Below are 6752 nucleotides of genomic sequence, written 5' to 3'. Positions count from 1 at the left end.
CACTACAGGCCAGGGCGCAGGGCGTGTGCTGTAATTAGTAAGAGTCTGATCATCTGAAGTTAAAAAGAGATGCCAGCAGTGATAAGGAGGGCGCCCCTTCCTTCTTTTGGGGGGCACACTCTTATATGACAGACATAAATGTACTTTTATACTTGCGGCAGGACGGATCCGGCAGTCTGTTCAGCCTGTCGGATCCCCGTCCTGCCGCTATTTCGCTGGACCGCTGCTCCGTCCCCATTGACTATAATGAGGATGGGGGCGGAGCTCCGGCGCAGCACTGCACGGTGAGAGGCCACCGGACGAAAAAGTCAGACTTGCAGTACTTTTCGGCCGCCAGCCTTTCACCGCACACTGCCGCGCTGCATCGGAGCTCCATCCCCGTTCCCATTATAGTCAATAGGGATGGAGTGGCGGCACGGCAAAATAGCGGCAGGACGGATCCAACAGGCTGAACAGCCTGTCGGATCCGTCCTGCCGCAAGTGTGAAACTACCCTAAGTTCTGCTCCTTATTGAAGGTTGCTGTACTCGCAGTAGATGGTAGATGGTTCCACTGTGGGCGGGCTCAGGGCTGGTGGTCTGGTGGTGGCAGAGGCACTACTGTGGCAGGCACCAGGCTAGTCTGGACTGGGAGTCTGATGGGACTGACTTGTAAAAGTTAGATGAGAGAGAAAAGTCTGAGTTCACTCAGACTTTTCTCTCTCATCTAACTGAAGACGCATGGTAAGGCCCCATTCACACGTCCGTAAGTGTTTTGTGGATCCACTGGGCCCGTGGATCCGCGAAACACTGACATCGTTAATGTGCGATCCGTAATTTGCAGTTGCGGACAAGAGTAGGACATGTTCTATTTTTTTTCGTGAACGGAATTGTGCTGGTCCGCAACTCCGTATCCAGGCTGCACATCGTGCAGCCCCATAGAAATGAATGGGTCCGCAATTCCGTTCCGCAAAATGCAGAACAGAATTGCGGACTTGTGAATGGGGCCTTATTGGTAGGTGCCAGACCAGATGTGACAACTCCAGACCCCAGAATCTGCTCTGCACCCCTATAGTATATGAAGTGGCACTGCCTTGGGGTGCCCCATTACAGGACCAATGATCCAGCTTCCAGCCCGTTACTCTCCTGGGGCAGAGGGCTGGTTTGGTGGTGGCAGGCAGTACTGTGGGACTTGTAAAAGTTACTCTGGAGTCCGGATTAATTGGGTCCTGGATCATGGTCCTGTAATGGGGCACTCCACCTATCATGTCGTCTTATGCAACTGCGGCATATGGCGGTTGATATGAGTGGTTCCGCAGATTGTGTGCGGACCACAAATACAAATGTTTGAATGAGGGAGGCCTACAAATAGAAAATCAACATGAATTTCTGTCCGGATTTCTGTGTTTTCTGCACTAATTCCACGTGTTACTTTCTGTTTTTTTTGTTGCAGATTTTCGCGGACCACACATTGAAAACGAAAAGGGTGAAAACAGCACAAAGAATTGGCTGCAGATTTCACAATCCAGGTAAGTTACCGCTCAGAAATAAAAAGAAAATTGTACAATCAGTTTGGAAAATATTATTTACTTTGCAAGTACTCTATAAAGCTACATTCACACTAGCGTTTGGTGCGGATCTGTCATGGACAGATCCGTTCAGATAATACAACAGTCTGCATTTGTTTAGAATGGATCCGGTTGTATTATATTTAACGTTGCCAGCCAAGACGGATCCGTCATGAACACCACTGAAAGTCAATGGGGGGCTGTTTTCTATTTTGCCAGATTGTGTCAGAGAAAATGGATCCATCCCTATTGACTTACATTGTGTGTCAGGTTGGATCCGTTTGTCTCCGTTTCATCATGCGGACACCAAAACACTGCAGGCAGCCTCCAGAGCGGGATGGAGACGGAACGGAGGCAAACTGATGCATTGTGAGCAGATCCTTTTCCATTCAGAATGCACTAAAGCAATAGGTAAAACTGATCTGTTTTGGAGAGCTTGTGAGAGCCCTGAACGGATCTTAAAAAACCAAAATGCCAGTGTGAAATTAACCATATTTAGTTGATGCATACTTTAGGAACTTTTCAGAAATAAACCAGCGTTTAAGGCCCCATTCACACTTCCGCAATTCTGTTCCACATTTTGCGGCCCTGACACGGAGTTGTGAACCCGCACTTACGGATCCGCAATTCCGTTAACCGAATAAAAAAATAGAACATGACCTACTTTATCCGCAACTGCGACAGTAGTAGGCATATTCTATGCAGGGTCTGCAAGTTGCGGATCGCACATTGCCGATGTCAGTGTTTTTCAGATCCACGGACCCGTGAATCTGCAAAACACTTACGGACGTGTGAATGGGGCCTAATATGGCTTTTCATACTGTGTGACAATTAAGGGTCTTTCTTTGCGCTGTTTTTCTAGAGATTGTAACATGTCTTCCTATACCCATCAAAGTGGTGCTCAAAAACGCAAAAAGAAGAGGGAAGAAAGCCAGAAAACACAAAAAATTCCCAAAATTACCAGCTTTTTTACTTCTCCCAATGCTGGTGAAAGCTCTAAAGATGCTGAGGGAGCTAGCTCAGAAAGCCTTCCTAGTGTAGGTAGTCAGATGGCAGTGCAGGATCCGATATCGCATGCATTTCAGGATTCCTCAGGTGAAACAAGTGCTGAATTGCCTACTGAGGTTGAACCAAGCCGGGCATATGATGCTGAACAAGCTGGAGGTCACACTCTTGATCTGCACAGCATTGCATCCGAAAAAAATGTCACAGACAGGGCACACTTTCCCATAACCATTTTAGATCCACAAGTGAAACGCTTTATTCTTTCTCATGGTCCATGTAGGCCTTCAGGGCCTTTTCCTAGAGACAATGATGCAGATAAAAGATGCTTTTCAGAAAAATACTATGAGAAAATCACCAAAACAGGATTTAAACTCCCAGTGACCTGGCTGTGCTACTCCCCTAAATCAAATTCGGTCTATTGTGAACCTTGTTGGCTTTTTGGGGATCGAAAAAAAACTAGGCTTTGAACCTGCTTGGGCCAAAGGCATCCAAAAATGGAAAGGCCTGTCAACTAAAATTCAGTCCCACGAAAACGCACAGGCTCACTTAAATGCCTGTGTGGTTTATGACCAGTGGAGGAGGCAGGGCACTATAGATGAGGAACAAGAAAAACAAATCCAAAAAGAGAAAAACTTCTGGAGGGAAGTTTTAAAAAGAATAGTCAATGTTACATTGACAATGGCAATGAGCAACATGGCTTTTCGAGGCCACAGGGAAAAGGTTGGTGAAATAAATAGCGGTAACTTCCTGGCCATAATTGAGCTCTTAGCAGAATATGATCCTGTCCTTAAGCAGCTGTTGCAGCAACCTCATGGGAAAGTAAAATATTTAAGCCCTACAATTCAAAATGAGCTTATTGATATTTTGTCCAATCAGGTCCTCAATGATATCCTGTTAGAAGTCCAACAAGCTAATTTTTACTCATTGATCATCGATACAACACAGGATATTTCACGAACTGATCAAATGAGCCTGGTTGTCCGATATATTACTGTGGACAGAGATTCAAATATGAGAGTAACAAAAATCAATATACATAAGTCTTTTCTCGGTTTTCATCCCATTACAGATCAAAGTGCCGCTGGTATAGAAAACCAAATATTTGCAAGCCTTGAAAAAAAGGGACTTCCTTTAGACAAATGTAGAGGTCAGGGTTACGATGGAGCAGCCACCATGAGTGGCGTATATTCTGGTGTGCAGGCAAGAATTTTAAAGAAACAGGAAAATGCACTTTATGTGCACTGTGCGGCCCATAACCTAAATCTGGTTCTTCAGGATGCTGTTTCAGACATCACTGAAATATCCAGTTTTATGACCACATTACAAAGCCTTTATTCGTTTTTCGGAGACAGCAGGAAGCGATGGGGCATTCTATCATCATTCACAAGTGAATCCTCTGTCACACTGAAAAAACTGTGCCCCACGCGGTGGTCTTCTCGCTATGACTCACTGTTGGCCCAGCGTTTCCGCTACCCAGATATTTTGAGGGCTTTGTCAAAAATTGTTCTGCTGTCATCAAAAAAAAGTGAAAGAGAGGAGGCTATGGCATTTAAGAAAAAATTGGAGTCATTTCACTTCATCTTTTTAATTGTTCTGCTATCAAAAATATTAAGCAGTGTAAACTCCTTGTCCAAAATTCTACAGTCTGAAAATATGGACTTGGCTAGAGGTTCTCAATTTATAAAAACTGCCATGGAAGGCCTTTCAGCATTCCGTAACAATTTTGAGAATGCCAAAACAGATGCCATTACCCTTGCAGAACAGTGGAATATAGCTCCAAAATTCGAAAGTAAGCGAATTCGCACAGTAAAAAAGCATTGCGACGAACTGTGTGTCGATGAGAGACTGCAAGACCCCGAGCAACGGTTCAAAGTCATAGTTTTTTACCAGTGTCTTGACATCATAGTAAACCAGCTTGCCAACAGATTCCAAGGACTGAATAACGTTGTTGAACGTTTTAACATACTTCAGCCTGCAGTTTTATCATCTGTCTCAGATGATAATTTGTTTACAGCTGCATCAAAGCTGCAGGAAAAATATGATAGTGACCTACCCCCATCTTTCCCAGGGCAGCTACTCAGCTTTAGAGCAGCACTAAAAGATGAAATCCAGAAGGCACCTACTGTAAAAGTTCTTGCACACTTGCTCCTGGTTGAGAACAATGCACTTGCATTAAATATACCAGATGTGTGCATAGCCTTTCTGTTGTTTCTATCACTTCCTGTGACAGTGGCCTCTGCGGAGCGGTCCTTCTCAAAATTAAAACTAATCAAGAGCTATTTGAGAAGTACTATGTCAGACCAAAGGCTTTCTGGGCTTGCAATCCTCAGCATTGAAAATGTAAGAGCTAAAGCCTTGCATCTAGACAGCATTGTGGACACTTTTGCAGAAGTAAAAGCACGTAAACGTGTTTTCTAATGTAGTCTTCTGAGTGAGTATACTGGTTCAAATGGTTTCAAAACTTCTGTTTTTTCTTTCTTCCGTTGAAGAAAGTCAGTTCATGCTAGTTACACCACCTGTTGTGGTAAAAAAGAAGCAGGATTCCAGCCAAATGTTTCATCCTAGCCAAATTTTATAATTCAAATATTTTCAATTTAAAAACAAATCTGTCAGTTGTCTCCTCTTCAGATCTCCCCCTGCACAGCAGAATAACAAAAAAAAAGGAAGCCTAGTAGAAGGCTTAGTAGTTTGAAGAAATTTGATAAGAAACAGTAAAAGTATTTCAAAGGGAGGGAAGTGAATGTAATTGCTCTGGAATATGCAGTCGGAGTGCTCCTAAAGCTGCTCAGGTGACAGAGCAACCATAGGTAATGGGGTCACTTATCTGCCTTTGAAATGTAGCAGGGGAGTGTGAATCACAAGACAAATCAGATATTTCACAGGTAGAAGTCTGTTTGGCTGTAGTTCTGCTTCAACCGTTCAAAGGGAACCGGAAGTGAGGGACATGGAAGCTGCCCTTAAACCAGCAGACTACCTCAAATACTTTGACATAGACCCTGAACAAGCATGCAGATCAGGTGCTCTGACTGAAGTCTGACTGGATTATCTGCATGCTTGTTTCAGCCAGGTGTGTGATGCAGACACTACTGGTGCCAGTAAGACCAGGAAGACGGCCAGGCAACTGGTTTTGTTTAATAAGACACTTTAGGTACCCTTTCAGTTCAACGTTGACCGTTAAAGATAATTCTTCTTGCCTCACTGTTTACAGCTGCGTTGCACTCATTTTCACAATTTGTAAAGCTTTTTACAACTACATATTATAATTGAATAATCCACCAGCTCTTACAGGCTTACAAATTCTCTGTCTTAGTTAACTTGCAGTGTCCAGCTCTTGGCTGGGGGACAGGAGACCCCAAAGAGTTTAGACATGCACTAAATGGAAATTCTCTTTATATGGCAGCTGTACACAGAGATGGCAAAAATAAGTGAACATGTGTACAAGGAATGTAGTAATATATATTTTTTTTTTTATTCTTTTTTTTTTGTAAATGTAGGTTACATATTCAACATGTTCGTTTGTTTGGTGTTCAACGTTTTAAGTGTTTTGTTGTTTATCGGGTTTAAAAAAGAATTTCACGGAGGAAGAGCTAATAACAAGTACAGTTTGAAGTAAGTATAAAAGAACAGATGGGTAGTATTGTGTGTTTAGATCCAATCTTAAAGCTTTCCCCTTTCCCTTCTCCTTTACAGGTAACATTTAATGATGACATATCAAGAAGATGAAAAAGACTACGAAGAGGACACTTCACAACTAGTGAACATACAGGTCTTACAAGTAAGTCTAATATCCCCCAGCCCCCCACCACACACACACTTTATGTTTAAATACAATTACTAATTATTATTTTTTTCCAATTCTTCATGTTTCAGATTGGCCACTTTATCAGTTACTGAATGGTTTTCAATTTTGAATTAAAAGGCTCATATACTTATTTATATTATTTATTTATATATAATTATATATATTTGTTTTTTCCTCTGACTTTTCTATGCTCATGGCGGTGGGAGATCTAGGATGGGTGTTTGCCTGGGAGCTCTGGAAGGGGTGGTGGGAGGCCTGATAGATATGTGAGGGGGGGGGGGGGGCCATAATTTTTTTTTGCTATGGGGCCCATGCATTTCTAGCTACGCCCCTGCTCAGTGTCCACAAGTCTAAATGGCAACATTTCCAGGGCCAGCAATTTGGAAATGTGCGCATTTAG

The 6752-nt window shown here is 43.0% G+C and overlaps 1 long non-coding RNA gene across 2 annotated transcripts; it reads left to right on the top strand.

Moving 5' to 3' along the window:
* The first annotated feature begins 1442 nt into the window (after positions 1–1442).
* LOC122934905 lies at positions 1443–6325 on the top strand. Of its 2 annotated transcripts, none has more exons than XR_006388747.1 (3): positions 1443–1506; positions 6045–6159; positions 6241–6325. It is a non-coding gene; the product is annotated as an uncharacterized LOC122934905 (long non-coding RNA). The 2 variants fall into 2 exon arrangements; XR_006388746.1 differs by lacking the exon at positions 1443–1506 and adding an exon at positions 5321–5357.
* Positions 6326–6752: the final 427 nt, after the last annotated feature.

Source organism: Bufo gargarizans, chromosome 1 (assembly GCF_014858855.1).
Source record: "Bufo gargarizans isolate SCDJY-AF-19 chromosome 1, ASM1485885v1, whole genome shotgun sequence".
Lineage (NCBI taxonomy): Eukaryota > Metazoa > Chordata > Amphibia > Anura > Bufonidae > Bufo > Bufo gargarizans.
The sequence above is the reverse complement of the archived record's forward strand: the minus strand, read 5'-3'. Positions and strand labels throughout refer to the sequence as shown.